The sequence below is a fragment of the Muntiacus reevesi genome, chromosome 8 (assembly GCF_963930625.1).
Source record: "Muntiacus reevesi chromosome 8, mMunRee1.1, whole genome shotgun sequence".
NCBI lineage: Eukaryota > Metazoa > Chordata > Mammalia > Artiodactyla > Cervidae > Muntiacus > Muntiacus reevesi.
Genome location: NC_089256.1, coordinates 67,395,412 through 67,415,482, shown reverse-complemented (window position 1 = coordinate 67,415,482; position 20,071 = coordinate 67,395,412). Strand labels below are relative to the sequence as shown.

Genomic DNA, 20,071 nt, shown 5'->3' with positions numbered 1-20,071 from the left:
CTCATACCTAAAGCTCTCATTCACGAAACAGCTAAGCTACATCTAGGTGATGAACTACTACTCAGCTATCAAAAAAACAGCGGGCTAATTCCATACACTGGTCTCCAAAACGTTCTGCTGCCGTCTATACAGAACTATACAGAACGTTTAAGTTGACTTCTGAGCGTTTCTGATAGGACTCTGGTCTCTGATAGCTTCCCTGCTTTGTTATATGACAAGGTGTTACTGAGCCTGTCTTCTACTTGTACATACAAAACACGTGTGTGTGTATGTGTGTGTGTGTGTGTGTGTGTCTACAGACCCACACACCCACATACACAGACTCACACAGGTTTATTTATATTTTTAAAAATAGCAACCTAGCTAAACTTGGTTACCTATAAGGAGAAGAAACTAAGTACATACTTCATTTTGAAGTAATATCAGTGTTTTACATAAAATTATAAACAAGATTAAATCAGTATTTTTAAATGCTAAGAATTAAAAATAAAATCAAACAAATGGACCTGATTCTGACCAAGTTGGTGGAAAAATCATATAAGTGGATTTACTTTGAATGTAAACCCCAGTGGGATAATGGGCAAAAGGAAAAAAAAATTTAAAATTGCAGTTTTCAGTAATCATATTGGTGGTAATGGTTTAGATATATAAATATTATTTATAAATATAAAAATTATACTATGTACAATGTTTTATTTTATATATTTACATATTTGTATCTTACACACTTTATTTTATGGTTTTAGTATGTTTTGCACATGTTAAATACATATATAGCATTATACTAATATGCAATATAAAGTTACAAAAGAAACAAGCTTACATAAATACCATTAGAAAAAGACATTTGTCAGCATGAGAAAGGATGGCAATATTGAAATCAAAGAATTTAAGCTTGAAAAATTAAAATCCAAAATTTATACCAGATGTATCACAGACACACCAGATAGATATCCAGAAAACAACAAATGCCCTCAGCACAAAACTGTGGCCTACATACTGCTTCTCACTAAAAGGAACTGGGCTTTCTGGAGACACAGCTGAGGTGAGGGCTGAGGAAGGACACACAGAAGATGAGCTCAGGAACACCTTGTCACGTAACAAAGCAGGGGTCAGAGACCTATCAAAAACGCTCAGAAGTCAACTTAAAAGGGCTCCCTAGGCTAAGACAATCTAAGCATCCCAAGGATAAAAACTACAATGCAGTAAAAAATCAAATTATTTAAATTCACAAGCTCAGAGAGACACTTTTTGTAAGAGTTTTTTCTGGTCTACTTTTCCCAGCATTCTAGGAAACAACTTAGCACTTTAAAAATTGGTAGATAAACTTATGTACAAAGCAGGAATAGAGCTACAGATACAGAAAACTGGTAAATCAAGGGAAGAATCAAGAATCTGGTATGCCTTTTCTGTGCAAACTGTGCCACAGAGTAACCAAATACCTAATGAGGGAAGTTTCTTTTTATAGAAACATTACAGATAATAAATAATGGAGGTGATCTAGGTAATGACCATCAATGGTCACGAACAGAGACAAATCAATATTAGAGGCTTTTCCTTAAATTACTTAGTACCCCCTACAATATGTTCTGTCACCCTCAGTCCAGTTGCTCAGTCATGTCCAACACTTTGTGACTCCATGGACTGTAGCACGCCAGGCTTGCCTGTCCATCACCAGCTCCCAGAACTTGCTCCAACTCATGTCCATCTAGTCGGTGATGCCATCCAACCATCTCATCCTTCTCCTCCTGCCTTCAATCTTTCCCAACATCAGGGTCTTTTCTAATGAGTCAGCTCTTCACATCAGGTGGCCAAAGTATTAGAGCTTCGGCTTCAGCATCAGTCCTTCTAATGAATATTCAGGACTGATTTCCTTTAGGATTGACTGGTTTGATCTCCTTGAGTTCTTGCTGTACTTGTTACTTTCTTTCCTGTGACAGTTTTTGGCTGTTGTGAGGGTTAGGGGGTTGGTTTATTTGGTTTTGGGGTAGTGTAAGGTGATGACAATAATTTCTTAGTATCACCATATATCATTTTAATTTGAACTTTTACAAATTAACAACAAAATTCATATATTACATTTGATTGCTACTTATAGCTTATGCTTCACTATGTATGGCTTCTGTCACTCTATCCCCATCCCCAAATTATGCAGAAAAACCTGAATTAATCTTATAAATCTAACTACTGATTTATTTAAAAAAAAATTCAAGGGAAAGAGAGGCATAAGGATGTAATCAAGCCAAACGTATTAGAAGGATAAAAAGAAGTAAAGCATAAGCCATACATAAAAATGACTTTAAAAATGACTTCAGGGATTTTTAAAAAAATTGGCAAATGTGCTTGAGATAACTGAATTTAAAATACAGTCTACAAGCTGCTTCCCAAACAAAACAAAACAACAAACAGCCTATGTGAGAGGTACTTTACAAAGTCACTTGAAGGTAGGCACTTAGAAGAGAGAACCAGTAGCATCACAAGTGGCTCTCAGACATCCAACAGGTCTGTGCAACTTATTTCTTGGGGAAGACATGCCACAAAAAGCTAAGACTCCAACAACCAAGAAAAATGCCAGGTTTCAAAAGTGAACTTCAAACAAAACAGTTAGTTACTCAAAATGCTTGATGAGCTGTTTATGTGAGAAACTGCAGTGCTCCAGAGGATGTAACAGCAGATTTAATGATGGTTAATGAATCACCCAAGTACCATAAAGAACCCATAAATATTTCAAATATGAATGAAGGACCATGTCATCCTTCGTGCTAGGTAGAGACAGAACAAAAATCCTTTTTTCCCCCAACATTCCCCTTTACTTGCTGAGGGGAAGGAGAAAGGGAGAAGGGAGATTGGAGATGGGGAGAGGTCATTTTCTCATCAGCAGTGAGAATATAGAAGATAGTTTAGGCAAAGGAAATCTAACACACTGACAAGTCCATCTTTAAAATGAATCATTTCCTAGAAATATTTTCACAGATAACTTTCATATCACACTCTCTCATTCTGGTTCTAGTTAATTTTAGTACTTTTTATTTCAGACAGATGCATCTATAATTTCCCACCAAGTTCCATAAAACTTAATCAGTTTCTATAGCTCCCCGATTTAATATTTAAAATGAAAATGTGATTAAGTAAAAATAATTAAGTTTTGATAATGTACTATAGAAAACATTGTTGTAAGACATTAATTCTTAAAAAAATAAATAAAAATTCATAATTCATTCTATTTCCTGATCCCCCAAATACAGAGCCATACCACTTAAGTTAGGAATTACTTTTTGTAATGCAAAAATCACTCTGATTTCTAAGTAACAGTGATGCGATCACTCAGCCTAGCTAGAATGAACATTAGAAACTTAGTCCAATGCTATCACCTAACTTTTTAACAGTGCTTCTGCCAAAAGTCACACAAGACACATGCAGCAGAGAGCGAATCCCAATTCCCACAGTCTAGTGGTCTTTGGCTGTATCACACAGTGGACAGATTTTCAATCCACAGAGAAAAGATTCTAAACGACCTTGTTAAATAAATAAGAATGGTTCTCTTAATAATTATCCACTTACTAAAGACAGGGAGAATTTTAGCCATTTAACCGCCCATTAACTATAAATATTACGAGAAATGTGATATGACTATTTCAGTAAATGATGGGCAAAAACACAAGAGCTATTATGACCACTGTAACCTGAGTTTAGTACTCCTCATTCTGATAACCACAGCAAAGACAATGGAAATCTTCAAATCAAGTGTTCTGCCTTAAAAAAATAAATATATAATCAAACATTATTTTCTAAGTACCTTAAATTACGTATTTTTAAAAACAGTTCTTCAGTTTGGGAACATATGAATTTTGCCCAATTGTGGAAAACTTAAAAATTCTTAACAGGTTCTTAAAATATAAGAATAATAAAAAGAGCAGTTAAGACAATCTCTGACAAAAGAAAAAGGAGAAATTCTTACCATTGGCAGTGCATTGATGTGGGGATGTACAACTGAGTATCTGGTACCGCCAATCACAAGCTGCTGTTGCTGATGCTGAGGAAAAAGGAAAGCAAAATATTCAGTGCATCCTAAAACACATTCTGCTCAAAAGATTTCTCATTCCAAATTTTACAGGAAGGAAATACTATCTCTGTGCCTTTAAGGCCCCCACCAGAGAGTATCTTTCTCTCCCTAAGCAACTGTAGTCATAAACAAGAGCAACTTTTGAACATGTAGTACACAGCAGGCACTCAATCATTACGTTTCTAAAAAGTTGACACAACGAACAAAATGAGGCTCAAAAGAGATGAATTTGCATAAAGAAGGCACTCACCACCATTCAACTCCACTCAGGCAAATATTACCACTACTGGGCCCAGTATGGCAGGCAGGTTCATAATCTACCATCATGAGCCATGAAAAACAGTACAAACTTTTGTGCTACATATTCTGTTTAATAACTGAGAGAAATACATGACTGGTTTCAGTCAAAATGTACTATACTGGAAATCTCTTCAGACTTTCTATTCTAGAGTTTACCCAGTCTTCTCAAATGCTGGGGCACAGCACATTATTTTTCAAGACCATTTTCTGCAAACACACAGCGGTTTTTCACACGCCCTTTCAGAGTGGCGGCTTTCGGTGGGACACTAATCAGCGCCGCTCCCACCACGGGCAAGCAGAGCGCACCTTTCTGGAAAAGTGCAAGCCGATGCCACATGAAGGCATGCAAGAGATTTTCTTCACACGCCAACAAGTGTGAAGTCAGTAACACTAAAAAGATAACCTGGCAAATACACCGAATATGTGCAGAAAAAATGCAATCCCTTGAAATGCGCTCCTCTCTGATTTTATCTACAATTGGCTGGAACGCTTTTTGCTGATTACTAACTCCAACGCCACACTAAGTAACTTCAGTGCTACTGTAAAACTTCCAGGTAGCTGAGCTGTAAGAAGACCTAGGAATTAAAATAATACTTATTAAATACACCACACACTTATAAGTGAAATTATAGATGGTTATATCAACATGATATTGCACCAGCTTCTTGTGCTTCAAGACAGGCAAGTGAGCCCCAAGGCTTTCTGGCACAAGTAACACTGAGCTACTCAGCAGATCTTTACTAACACCTATTGGGAAAAGGTTCTATAGACATCGTGATTGAATCCGAACAAAAACTAGATTACTGTGAGGCAATTCTGTCTACCTCAGTGTCATTTATTACGAACATCAATTATTTTACTACACAAGTTTTCGTGAATTTTTGAGCTCTAAGCTAGGTAGACTGGCATACAGTCATTCTAGTTATTTATAAACAACTAATACCTGCTACTGAACATCATACAACATTCTAGATCCTTAGCAGTAGGTTCATCAGTAGTAACAGTGAAATCAGTACTGTATGTCAAATGTGTTTCTTGAGAATCTCTAATTTTTTCATCCACCTTCTAAAATGATTAGGTCAGGGAAGGTAGAAAGCTTATTCTAACTGTTTAAGTACCCACCCTACCATTTTCTTGTTTCCTATTCTTGTTCATGTTTCCGATATGCTGTTTCTTTGCAGGAATCTTCACATTATTAGTCTATTTTATGGGGTTTGGTTAAAACTGAATAATATAATCCACAAATCTATATAATCAAACACAAGTAAACTTACAGTAATAAGCCCAAACACATGGCAATTTTCCCAAATGGACTGAGTGAATGGGTATGCCACTATTTCTCCACAGAACTCCCAACCCTCTGAACACTGTTATGGATCATACGTTATACATGACTCTCTAACACCACAGCCAAGTGAACCCCAGTATCAAACATTAAAAACATTTAATTTTTAAAATCTAAAATGAGCATATATGAAGTAACTGAGCACTGTACTTCAATGGAGAGCTTTCACTACTAGGATGTGTACACTGCAACACACAAACTTACACACATGTACCTTTGGGAAATTCTAAATCAGATTATTCCTGTGCTAGTCCTTACTTCCCCCTCCCTGGTTCTCTCCCCTTAATTTTTTTGTGGTGAGTCCTCTCATCATTCTCACAGAGGTCTCTAATCTCAGTTTTCTCTAAATATATTTTCTCTTCCATTCTTTTCTTCATTCATTCATTTAGCTTTTATCAGGTGACAGCTCCTCATGGGAAAAGCCCACAAGAGTGATTTAATATTGAAGGGGTTAAATATCTGATTCTAGGAGTTGAAGGGTAAATAAATCTATGGAAAATGGTGTATTAACAGGTATCTTAGTTCCTCAACCAGGGGTCCAACCTATGCCCCTTGCAGTGGAAGCCACAGAGTCCTAACCACTGGACCACCAGGGAATTCCCAAAAACTTTTAAAAATTATACTTAGGGCTGTATTTTGGTTTCTGCATTAATATTTTCCAATTTTGAAAGCATCAGTTCTCCAGTGTTCAGTCTTCTTTATGGTCCAACTCTCACATCTGTACATGTCTATATAGCTTGGCTATATGGACCTTTGTCGGCAAAGTGATGTCTCTGCTTTTTAATACATTGTCTAGGTTTGTCATAGCTTTCCTTCTGAGCAGCAAGCATTCTTTTCATTGATCCTTTCAAACGGTGGTGCTGGCGAAGATTTTTCAGAGTCCCTTAGAGATAAACCCAGTCAATCCTGAGGGAAATCAACAGTGAATATTCATTAGAAGCACTGATGCTTGAAGCTGAAGCTTCAATACTCTGGCCATCTGATGTGAAGAGCCAACTCACTGGAAAAGAACCTGATTCTGGGAAAGACTGAAGGCAGGAGGAGAAGGGGTGACAGAGGATGAGATGGTGGGATGGCATCATCGACTCAACAGATATGAGTTTGAGCAAGCTCCAGGAGACAGTGATGGATAGGGAAGCCTAGTGTGCAGAAGTCCATGGGGTTGAAAAAAATAGTTGGACTGAGGAACTGAACAAACAAAGGCGATTTAAGATAATCCAACAGGATAAATATATATTAAAACCACCAAAAACCAAAACCGTTATGTATCCTAAACCCCTGCCCTTATCATCTCACCTGCTCCACCTCCTGCACGCTCAGGGCAGCAGATCACCCTCCCTGCTCTGCGCTCTCTGGCTGCCGTGACAGCGCCCATTACTTTGTCAGAAGTCTCCTTCTCCTGTGGTTTTGCCCACAAACCTAGCCCATCTCTTCTTTCAAGTTTCATCCCAAATCAGCTTCCTCCCTTGATTACTCACTGACTACTTGAGAGAAATGCGTGTCTCCCTTACCACAACTCTGAATTGCCTCGTGCTCTCCCCATGCCTCCCCTATCAGGCTTCCCCAGGCCAGGGACTGATCTGCTCACCGTGCTGTCCCACCACAGAACTAAGAACGGGGCCTTGAGCATACAGTTTGTGGGACACATATGATGATAAAATTACATAGTAGCTATAGGTGCAGGGAGAGGCACATACATTTTTGAGAAGAAAACACAGTAGAACGGAATTACAACACAAATCACAATGGCAAGGAAGAATTCAACAGTGAGTTTTGCTTTGTTTTGTTTTTAATACTTAGGAGAGCCTGGCTATACCAATAATTTTAGTATCACTTCCAAGAAAGTCAATAAAGGTTGACCTTTTGCCATTAAAATAAAAAAAAACTATGATAAGCCACATCATAAAATCTGTAAAACTATCAACTACTTAGTGTACTACATAAACTAAACCCATGTGCTTCACTTCTTGTGATGAAATAAATGCTTGCAAGCTTTAATTACATCTACAGGGCTGTGCTTTTAGAATCGAAATTTCAGAACATTTTACCTAAAATAAACGAAGTATTAATCTTAGAATAAGCTTTCAGTATAGGAACAGACACTGCTAATTCAGCAGCAATCTATACATAATTACGATATTTTTAAGATGAAAAATCCCATAAAATAACAGCATAACAGTGTATTTTGACTGATCTTCAAACATACTACCCTGCAATCTCTCCAGAGGCAAATCTCTTTGATTTATCAATGTCTTTTAAAAGCTAATGGATTATGAACCTTCCCCCTAAAAAAAAGTTAAAAAAAATTTTTGCTTATAATTCATAGCAGTGACATAATCTAATCTAGAAACCAGTAACCAGTAACAAAGGCAAGAATGAATAGCTGGTATCTTTAAGAAATAAAAGTTACAAATGAATTTTTTAAATTTGGAGAACTGCAGGGAAATAATCTCAAGAATTAAGAGAAAAATATATCAATCCTACCATAATCAATCTTCTTAGAAAGATTTTTGTTAAATGAACTTCTGGACAACAGAAAAGTCATAGAAAAAGGTCAAAATTAAACTGCTTAGCTCAAGACTGAAAGCACAATAAATAACGGTGATTACCTCCAACTAGAACCTTTAAAACAGGAATATATTTGTAAATCAAAGAGTTTCAACTTAATCTTCTCAATTACACTGATCCATTTCACACAAAATGACTTTGTTAGCTGCCTTCTTCAACATGGCAATCTCAAATAACACACTATACATTCATCAAAGCTCTAAAGCATTATGTCCCTCACTCTCCTCACCCTATTCTCATTTCTCAGGGAACCACACACAGATATAAGCTGGACAGTCAAAAGAGGAAGTTAGTGAAAAGGGGGAAGGAGCTGTGATAGAGGATTATCTGAAGAAAACTGATCAGGCCCAAAGGCAGAGCAGTTAGGGCAAACACAACGTACCCATCACTGCCTCTGATTTCCACTTCGCTTTGTTATTTAAGTGATTTAGGGGAAATGAATTTTATTATGATCCCAAATTTTCTAAAAATAAGAAATACGCAGGACCACAAACGCAAAGAAAAATATAAAAACATGCACTTGTGTCTAGTCATTCAACTACTACTTCAGTTAGGTTAGTCTCACTGGCAGTATCACATGTGGTTCAATTTTATATTAAATTTATTTTAAAAAAAAAAAAACCAAAAAACCCACTATTGAGCAGAAGACAAAAAAACTCAAGGTCCCCAAAATTTGCCCGTCAGAAAGTAAGCAATCCATTTAAAGACAATAAAAACAACAGACTCATAGTAAGCCACAGAGATTTTTCAATTAAAGCTTGGTTTGGGCAGTTCCGAGTGTTATTAAAAGTAAAGTTTCTTTTTAGGCACTAACATCCACTCATCAAAAGCTTTCAGTCCACTAACTTTCAATGTAGAGAATCTGAATATGAGAAAAGGTTCAGAATCAAATTTAAGCTCTGATGCTAGAGAGGTGATACAAAAATGTGTGAATAAATATAGTATTATTGCCCATTACCTTTGAATAAATATAGTATTATTGCCCATTACCTTTTTAAAAACTGAGTACATCAACATTATGTAACTGTAACTAATTTCTTTTCCTAAAAACAAAAAAAAAGTCACTAAAATAATGATGCAACTGTTAACTTACGATGCCTTAGAAATATGACAGATTTGATGCTGTTTTCTTTAAAAAAGCTGATAGCAGCTAAATCACTTTTTAAAAAATAGCTTAAGGGGAAGAAACAAGCAAAAGGTAAATGGAGACAATAAAATAGCATAAGGATCTGAGAAATAATGAGACTGAAAAAAATCACACTTTCCCTATTTGCCTAAGACCACACAAGTAGGTGTGTGACATGGAACAAGTTAGAAGTAAAAAACTGACATAATTCCTAGATCTTACTCTAGGATCTAAGATCTTAGATTTCTTACTCTTCCCAAGGGGTGAATATTTGATTCAAGATGCCAAAGAATCTGAATAGGTAATTAGGCTAGACAACACAAAAATCACTCTGCTAAATAATCCATTCCCAGCAGAAATGGAACAGCTCTGCCAGGGATGTTGGGTCTTGGATTAACTGTCCACAGAAATACCTTTCCAGATTCTAACTTGTGACACAGAGGGTCTTTCACTTGGATTTAATTGGTCTAGGATAGAATCTGCACATCTGTTGAATTTAAAAGCTCCTACAGGTGATTCCTATGGGCGCTGAGAACCACTGGACTATGTGGCAGCAAAGGGCAGGATGGGGAATTCACTAGCCAAACTATTCATCTATGCGGGGAGGGGGAGGGGAAGGCACAGAGGAATCACGTCTTTCTATAATATTGGCATGCAAAACGAGTCCTTCTCTCATTCTAAGAACAAGAGTGGGAAACATACCCTTTTGAGTAAAAGTTTTATTAATTTGATTTTAAGATTAACAAAAGAAACAAAAGATAAACTCAATTCTTCTCCCCAAAAGTGAATTAGAAAAGCAAGGACAATAATAATGAGGACATCTCAGAGAAAAAAGACACAGACCACAAAACCAGGAATTATACCTTTTAAACAAAATCTGGATTCTCACTTGACATGGAAATTACTACAGTGGAATATGATATGGTGTTTTAAGCATGTCCTGCCCAATTCCTTCCAACTCAGCCTTCAGGTATGCCATCAGGACCACCAATAACCTCTGTGGCACCTTCGCACAAATTGGACTCCAGCAGGACAAATTAGAAAAAAGAGAAGCCATATTACAGTACGGAGGGTTAAGGGCCTGACTGTGGAAACACACCACTCTGAAACTACAGCCAGACGACCCAAGACAAGGCACTTAACCCTCAGTGCCTCAATTTTCTCATCACCTGTAATGTAACCGTAAGTGAGAGCTGAGTACGTTAATATTTACAAACTGCTAAAGAGTGCCTGGCACAGAATTCAAATCATTTAAAAGAATACACGTAAGTAAAAAGGAGGTCTCTCTTCTGAGAAGACAGTCCCAATACCAGGGAAATGGCTTGGCTGAGCGTGGCCTGAATGCCAGCACCCACTTGTCCCCTGGCTGCGAGCGTCTGTGCAGCGCACCAGCTGTCCACTCACATTCTGCTGTGCTGCGTGCTGCACGCTGCAGATCCAGCTGTGTCTTCTGTGAGCTGATGCAAGAGCTTTATATACATGCACACACGCAAGAGTACCGTGGGTACAAGTTCACATGAACATGACACCTATCTTGACCAGTGTGACCACACAGTGATAACGAACACACAGTGAGGCAGAGCCTCTCAATCACACTCCAAAACGAAGTCTTTAACTTTCAGTTTGTAATAGAAAGGAAAACGCTTAACTTTTTAAAAAATTAAGAACATGCCAGCAGATAATTACTAAAATGAAAACTGTCATTCTGAAGTACTCTAGACACAAAAAGAAAAAATATACTTACATTTAATTAGATGTTAGGTTCAGAAATTTAAAATATTACGTTTCTGTCATGAAGATTCAGAAGATCACTCGTGTGTCTAAGAGTATTTCCTCACATATGGAAAAGCTTAAGAACTCACTGCTCTGACTTCGTATTTTTTAAATTGGTATAATCTAGACAGGACCAACAAATGTTTTGTCTTCAGTAAGCTAAAACAAATTGCTCATTCAACTACCATGTTTCTATCAGAATGGCAGTCACAAATATAACTTTAAGAATTCAAGGTTGTCCTGTCTTTTTAACATAATTCATTCTGAGTACATTATAAACTGGTGGTGGTTTAGTCAGTCGCTAAGTCGTGTCCGGCTCTTGAATATTACAAACTACATATTCATAATTCCAAAAAATGCCTAATTCTCATCTGATGTTGGTTTGCCAAAGTGCTTTCAACTTCACCAAACTTAAAACGTGTAAACCAGCAAATACACTGTGTTATCTGCCTATTCCACTCTGGACATATAGACATAGGAAGAGGGACATAAAGATATACTCTTCCACACTCATTCACTCTCAATGGAAGGATCATGAAAAGAAAGAAGACCACCTTTCTTATGTAATTCAATATAATTTATTTCAATACAAAACAGTACTCCTCTCCCTACCCACCACCTGAATTACAATACAGCACCAGTGGAGCCTATATGAATACAGTGGCTCCATCTGACTTTTCAATTGTTGTCACGCCCTGGTATAGAGGCTGACACTATGGCCAGAAAGTATTTTTGGTTTTGCAGGCTGCACAGTCTCTATCACAACCACTCAACGCTATTACAGTGCAAAGCTGCCATAGACAGTACAGAAATGAATGACTATATTTCTGTTTACACTAAAACTTTACTCAAAATATACAATTAAAAAAAAGGCTACAGGCAACACTTTTGGGCCCTGAAGTAATGCCCAAGACCAGCCAAACCTCTACCAATTGAGGACAGAGCATAACACTTGCAGGTTAAACAAAATTTTTAAAACACTTTGTAATCAAAAAAGTAACAGAATAAATTATTCAAGTATTCTCCACTAAAATTATGTTAACCATTCTACAGGAAGGACTTTCCAAGGCATTCAAACCTATCTTATATAGAACTACACATAGTAATAAAGTTCAATTAGAAAGGAAGAGTACTAAAACTCCAGTATTTCTCTGACATCTTCAGACCTAAAAGGCAGTGGAGGCAGAATGGAAAGAACACAAGATTTCTACTCTTGCTCCTTAAAAACACAAGTCTTTCACATCATACCCAAACAATCGTGAGCAAATCTTCAGTGTCCTCATCTACAGAATGGGGTTCTTCTACAAGGCTACACTCCGCAGAGATGGATAGCTTTTACACCAAGTATGAACACAGAGCTTGGGTTACTATAAGGAAAAAAAATAACACTATGATTTAAAAACGACCAATCCTATTAAACCCTTAAAGATGTTTATGCTTTCACGCAGAAATAGATCTAATAAATATCAGCTACTTGTAACTGCTTATTGAGTTCAAAAGAATAGTACTTAAAGTTAAGGACAGTCTAGAGGGGTGGTCCTAAGATGGCAGAGGAATGGGACAGAGAGACCACTTATTCCCCCACAAATTCATCAAAAGATCATCTGAATGCTGAGCAAGAACAATCTAGTATTGAAAGATTAAAAACTTACGTTCTAAGTTAAAAAAAAAAAACTGTTGATGACTTTTATGACTTACCATGAGATTATAAAAATAGCAATGGGAAGTATTAAAAAAAAAAAACAAAAAGTCAAACAAGAAGGAACAATGAAGGCATAGAAATAGCAAAGTGGTCCTGGAAATGAACTCTCTTGGCCAGACCCAATGGAGCAAGAAAACATCTTGACCATAAGTTTCGCCAATACTAGCTAATGTGAACCAAGTAGTGGGTGAGGAGAAATGAGAATTATTTTGCATATTTTTAATTAAGAGAAAATGATACTGTATTTTAGTTTTCTGACATAATTAGTGACAACGGAACACCAAAAATCACTTCTATAATGTGAATTAAACAATTACTGCAAACGATGTTTTCACATTTTCTAACAATCTTAAATCAGAATTCACATATAAATCTGGGGCGGGGGGAAATAAACTGTGCAGTTATCTTGAAAAACAAGTTCATAAAACTATCCACAAACAGAATAATATTTAAAGCAAATGTCAATTCTTATCTTCTCCCACTTCTCTAATATCAAAGCAACTAAAAACTCCATCAACAGCAAAGAATCTGAATGCAACAAACGGACTCTTTCCATCAGTGAAACATTAATCAACCAAGAAAATGCAAATTAAGATGAAAGCCTGATGTTCCTTCAGGAGACCAGGATGCAATGTGATTTAGAGTCCATGTTCATCCCTGAACCCAAGTTAAATTGCAATTTGCTTTCTGGGGTTTTTTGTTTGTTTATTTGTTTGCTTTTAACTGGTTATTAAGATGAGCTATATCCTGCAATAGACAACAGAACTGTGAAAAAATGAAGGGGAGTGGGGGAGAAGGGGAAGAAAAGTTTTATTAATCTCTCTACTATATATTGTTTATGTTAAAAGTTAGCCTTTAAAAAAAAAAGTTAGCCTTTGACCAACAATGGAACAAAACTCACTAACATACGTCAGTAAATAAAAATCCTTGCACTCATAAAGTTCAAATTCCAGCGGAATTTAAAATCAAATGTTATGTAAAAGGTGATAAATGCTACAAAAAATTAAAAAGGGAATTCCTTGGTGGTCCTGGGGTTAGAAATCTGCCCTCCCACTTCAGGGGGCACACGGTCAATCCTCGGTTGGGGAACTAAGATCTCGAATGCCGTGGTGCAGCAAATAAAAAGCAAATAAAATAAATTAAAAAACAAGCAAACAACAGCAAAATTTTTTTTTAAAAAGGAAACTGAAAAAAATGCAAGTAGGGTGAGAAAAATCAGGACTGACTTTACACAGGGAAGGGAGGTGCTGCCGCCCACAGTGCAGTAGAAGGAGGACGGTCAGAACTCGTCTGTATTCCAATTGAGAGCCGGTGAGATTCGTAGGAAGCTACTCTTATGTTTGTTCTGTATTTGGAAAATCATGGATGAAGATGTGCCTTATCTTGTTGTCAGCTTAGTGTTAGAAAGAGAACCTCAAACTATAAATGACCTTCATGTTTCAATTACTCTAATTTTTTTCTCTGTCTGAAACATCTGTTCTTACCTACATTTACTATGTATTATGAAGCTCTAATTCCTAGGATAGATACTAGGTGTCACAAATGACAAGTTTATGTAAATATTTAGCATTATATAACATTATGAAAGTCATCACTCACTCACTCTCACTCACTTCAGTCGCTCAGTTGTGTCTGACTCTTTGTGACCCCATGAATCGCAGCACGCCAGGCCTCCCTGTCCATCACCAACTCCCGGAGTTTACTCAAACTCATGCCCATCAAGTCCGTGATACAAAGTCATCACAGAAGTCATCAAATGCAAAAGAGAAACTTCATAATTGTTGCCAGAGTCTGTTCATTCAAATTATTTTTCATACAAGCATTCTCATAAAGTTACTATCAAAGAACTTCAAACTTTCTCAAGACACCGGCTACTAAAAAACAGAAAAAGGCTACTGAAATGGAATGCCTGATCACTTAAATCCTACCACAGTTTAGATAATACTCAACTTTTTAATATCCACCAAATGCTTATATTGTGCCTAGCACTACACACACTTAACTACCCATCATCACCTTAAAGTATTTTAGTTAAAAAGAACTAAACACAACTATGGATACAGACCAACATGTACTCAAATGCCTAAGGGTCCCTGGTCTTGTTAGCCTTCCTCCCATTGTGTTCCATATTATTAGTGTAGCAATAAACTCAACTATAAAATCCTGGAAAAAATCAGAGTTATCTCTGTAACTTGTACCTACTGTCACTTCTAAAACATAATACTAGATCTCAAGGATGGGGGTGGTAGTGGTGGCAAGATTTGTGGAAGTCAGACTATGGCAACAAAATCTCTCCTCTTCCCCAGAAGACGGGAAATAAGCCAGAAATTGTTTAAAGAATATTTTGAGGAAAACCAAAGAGGATGAAAATCTGTTGTGTGTGATTGTTCTACGGCCTTTTGATCTCAAGTCAAGGCTAACCAATCAGATGAAAAGAACTACCCCGATGATTCAGACTAAAGGAAATCATAAGACCTAAGCAGACCACAGCTGTAACCTGTTCACTCAAAGGTTACAGGTCCGGAAAGCCCATCAGGGTAGTAGCAGGCCAGATATGTCAGCAGAACGTGCAATCCAGGAGCTGCTGTCTTTGCACTTCCTCCTACCACCACCACATGACTGCTCAGGTACAATGGTACAAGAACTCACAGGAGGCTGTGGAAGCCACCCGGACTTGGAAACCTTAAGCTGGAACCAACATCATCTTTTAAGAGTCTCATGGGTATAGTTTCCAAGGGACCCAACCCATCAAAGGGCACACTCAGTTAGAAGAATGTACCACCTTCGTCCTACCAGATAGCCACTCCCATTCCAGATGCAACTCACAAATCAGGGACCATTCTGCCAGACCCCACACTGGTAATACCACTGACATTCTGCCTTTATGTGCCACATGAAACAGTTGAAAATTAAACCAAGGTCATTTACCCACAGAAAGAGAAAGGTTTGGTGAACCTTTTCCTCGCAACACACTTGGGTCCTTATCCCTACTCTGCCTCTAGGATGTCAATGGTCTTGGGCCTGTAACTTAAGCTTCTATGGGACTAATTCACCTTCTATACAAGCGATGACTGGGTTGAACTGTGAAATTGTCTGAAGTCTTTAAAAAAAAAAAAAACTAGGCGCACTGAAATTCAGACTCTCAAAGCAAAGAAGGAAATACCTTCTGATTTCTAAGAAATAAAGGCAACACAGATATAAAAACTAACAAGCTAAAAAAATGTCTTATAGGAAATTCCCTGGCGGTCCAGTGGTCCAGTCCACTGAGCACTTTCACTGCCACGGGCCCAGACAGGGAACTAAGGTTCCATAAACTGCCCACGAGATGCAGCCTCCCAATTTCTTTTTTAATTTAAAATTTAAAAATATCTTATTAATAGCACAGAATGATTGTCTTGATTATGAAGATTAAAGCAAAGCAATGTAGTTATATAGTTCACAAACTGAGGTCCAAAGGTTCAGTATTTCTTATTAGAACTAACAAAATAACTATTAAATTCTGCATTGCTTGCGTACTCAGTATCATTTAAATCTCAGAACAAGCTTGTACAGTAGGTATTACTATCTCTGTTTAGGAAACAAGCTAACTGGGGCTCAAAGGAATTATCAGACCAAGAACACCACTACTAAGAGGAAGAATAAGGTACATCAGGCGCTGGATCTCTTGTCAACTTCCTCTCTAGGTCTCTCAAGTCCTTTCTCAAAGCCTTTGCTTCCAAAGAGTTTTCTTATTCCAACACAACAAACAATTTGTAATGAGAGTATCACTTCACTTAAGGGGAAGAAATCTATATCCATACTCTTACTGCTCTAAGTAGAATGGAATTAATACAATATGAATCTGAGGTACCCCCACCAGGGGACAGTATAAGTACACTCACAAATAAATACAACTTTTTTGCCAGCCACACCTACCCAATTTTCCAAATACTTTTGATCTAGAGTATTTTGTACAACTAACTAGTTCTTCAAACGCCATATTAAAAAAACAGGGGTTAGGGAGGGCAGCCATCAGGGCAAGGGAGGCGGCCAGGGAAGCACCGCTTTCCTGAAAACAAACAACAGATGCAGCATTTCCTTCTGCTGTATTATTTAACAGGATGCCTCCTGAAGCAGTAGCCATTTTTCACTGAGGCAATGAGTCTGATGGAATTCCTTTCACTGGGGACAATGGGATAAAAAAAGAAAGCAACTTCTTTCCTATTTTTTGTTTAATTTGTTTAAAATAGTACTTTCAGTTACTTAAAGCCAACTGGACATCATTCTTTCCTAGATGTCCCCAAAGCATTGCAAACTTACTACGAAAAAGAAGTGAAAGTGTCAGCCGTTCAAGTTGTGTCCGACTCTATGCAACCCAACGGACTGTAGCCCGCCAGGCTCCTACGTCCATGGAATTCTCCAGGTAAGAATACTACAGTGGACAGCCATTCCCTTCTCCAGGGGAATCTTCCCGACCCAGGGATCTAACCTAGGTTTCCTGCATTACAACAGGTGGACTCCTTACAGTCTGAGCCAGTATATAAATTTCATTCACCTCCCACCCCAAACTTGTTCCTCTTCTCATCTTCTCTAGTATGGCTTTATCCTCCAGTCACTCAACCAAGAAACATGGCTCCTTCTCCTCCCTCATCTCCCATAGCTTATCCAATCAGAAAACACCATGACTTTCTATCTCTAGGGTGTTATTTCACAAACGTGTTTTCAGTTCCCCAAACTTCCCACATTCTCATGACTTTGGATGAAGTATATCCTCCAGCTAAACTTTAATCACCCACCTAAATTCTACCACCACTGTGGATACTTATTTGATATGCCTATCTCCTTTCAATAGATGACACATAGCTTGAAAAACGCCCTAGAACAAAGCATAAATAATATGACCAAATATACCCTTCTCACAGAGTGCCAGTGATTAAAATAAAGACTTCAGCTGCACAGGTACCAAAAAACTATGACAATAACATCACTGACATGTTATTCATTCATTCACAAAATCAATTTCATGAAGAACGAAGACAAATGTTAGTTTAATGCAAACCACATGTGAAATTAAGAATCCTAGAAGTATAATTTTTATTTCAAGGGTAAAAAATAAGAACTATGACCACTTATTAAACAACCACACTTTGCTCTGAAATACTATATTACCCACACACACTAGCGAACTATAACACCTTAGTAAACCATTGAAAACTATTTCAATACAGTACCACTCTGTTACAAATAAAGACGCAAATTTAAAAATATAAAGGCTGCTCTTAAAGGGCATTTCCTAGTTTTGCCCTTTTAGGGTCTACGGTTTGACTTTGATCCTGTTGATCACTGCAGACCAGATTAGAGGAACTGGTAACACAAAGGATAACTACATAAAAAGAATTATCAACAGCTGCAAGTGAATCACTGAGAAAAGTTTAAGATTTGCTATTTTTTCCCTTCATTGTGCTACAGACAAAAACTGGACAGACTAATCAAAGAAACTGGAAGGCTTACAATAGGCAGGGACTCCTTTCATCACCAGTTTCTAACCCTAAAATCCTGGAAAGATAGAAAGGAAGGCAGACTAACTCGCTCTACTGGCATTCTAACACTGGAGAAAATAAAATCCAAAAGAATACAGATATGCCTTACATGTTTACTATAATGAAGCCGTCTGTGCATTTTCAAGTCTTCTAGGTTTATTTGTGCCACTATGAAACCATATCACTATCTCATACATATCATTTTTATTTCTTGCTTTCCCCCTCTCAAAATAATTTGAATATTTTATGTCCTTGCTCTCTTCTAGCCATACCAAATTCCCTACTCCTTCCCACATGCATCTAATAATCCTATGCCAAGACATTTCTTTACAATACACAACTGTTTAAAGGGGGGAGGGGTGCTAGTTCTTTACCATTATTCAATTGTATTAGTGCATTCGTTCAATAAATATTCACGTTGCCTTCTATTTCAGTTTTGCCCATTCGTCACCAAATTCAAGCATTTCAGGCAGAAGAAACTACACACAGAACTAGAACTGCAACAACACTGTGACTCCACCAAGACTTACTGAGATGAGCAGGCTGGTTATTTTATGTCTCTAAATCTGTTTTCTCATCTGTAAAACTGGACAGAACTGCTGCTATGAGAACTAAAACAGAGAATGCATAATAAGCATTTAATAGCAACTGAGATATAAAAAGTAATTAATGACAGTACTGTTCACTGGCATTCTGAAAATGGGGTATCATTTTTGGATAAATATTAGATATAAATAAAATAAAAAAAGAAAGTTATCCAACAGGAAAGCAGGAGTGGGTTAAGACTTGGCCGCTGCAAAGTAATATCCATTTTTAATTAGCATCACAATCAATCATCTATATTCAGTCTTGGATTAATCAGATGTCCGTATTTTAAAAAAATATAAGCCTAACACTTTTATTCCTGTTTCCTGGCTTCCAAACAGTAGCTGAGAAGCAATGAGACTACCACGTACCACAGCAACACTTACCTCCTGGGAATTACAACCTTCAGAGATAGCAAATCATGGGTAAGCTTAATAAGGCTTCAATTAAGCCTTCTTCACAATGAGACAATATCTTTAAATAGTACCTTTATTTTGTTTTTGAACATCACACAGATTACTAAATATTTGTGTAGTTTTAAATCATTCTTTCTAGATAAAACATCGAAAATAACTTACAAACATCAAAAATAAATTACAAACATGTAAATTGTAGTCTCCTATTCCAGAAAGTTCCTTATAGGCAGAAGCTCTCAGTTCTCCCTGATGTCTGCTACTCTGGACAATTTAAAGTCTCTATAAATTCCATTAATATGTGTCTTCTCTAGTATAGTAATAAAGATGTTAGCAGTATGATTCAGTCTAACAATGTCACTAGTAAAAGACTAATTTTACTAATTTGAAAGAAGTCAGCAAACCCCACCTGGAGTTTTAGTCAATTCTGCTTGACTTCTGTGTCAATGACTGGCAGAAACAAAGTAAAATGGGCTGTTTCGTTCAAAGGGCAGAAAAGCTGTACTGGCGAGCCGAACAGGGTCGGCAGCACGAGGCGACTGTCAGCGGAGAACCACTGAGCATTCTGACCCCAGCCAATCTGCTTTTTTCTGCCATGCAGGGGAAGCAGTAGACAGAAAAAGACAAAGTCTACTTTGCTACACAACAGAAATTAACACAACCTCATCAATCAACTC

The 20,071-nt window shown here is 37.3% G+C and overlaps 1 protein-coding gene across 5 annotated transcripts in view; it reads right to left on the bottom strand.

The window, feature by feature from the left end:
• The window catches only part of TBL1XR1 (TBL1X/Y related 1), a 168,783-nt gene that overhangs the window by 78,685 nt on the left and 70,027 nt on the right, over positions 1 to 20,071 (bottom strand). For all 5 annotated transcript variants that reach the window (XM_065942298.1, XM_065942301.1, XM_065942297.1 and 2 more), the window contains one exon: positions 3,959 to 4,033. The gene's annotated coding sequence lies outside the window, so the exon portion shown is untranslated. The remainder of the gene's footprint in view (positions 1 to 3,958; positions 4,034 to 20,071) is intronic.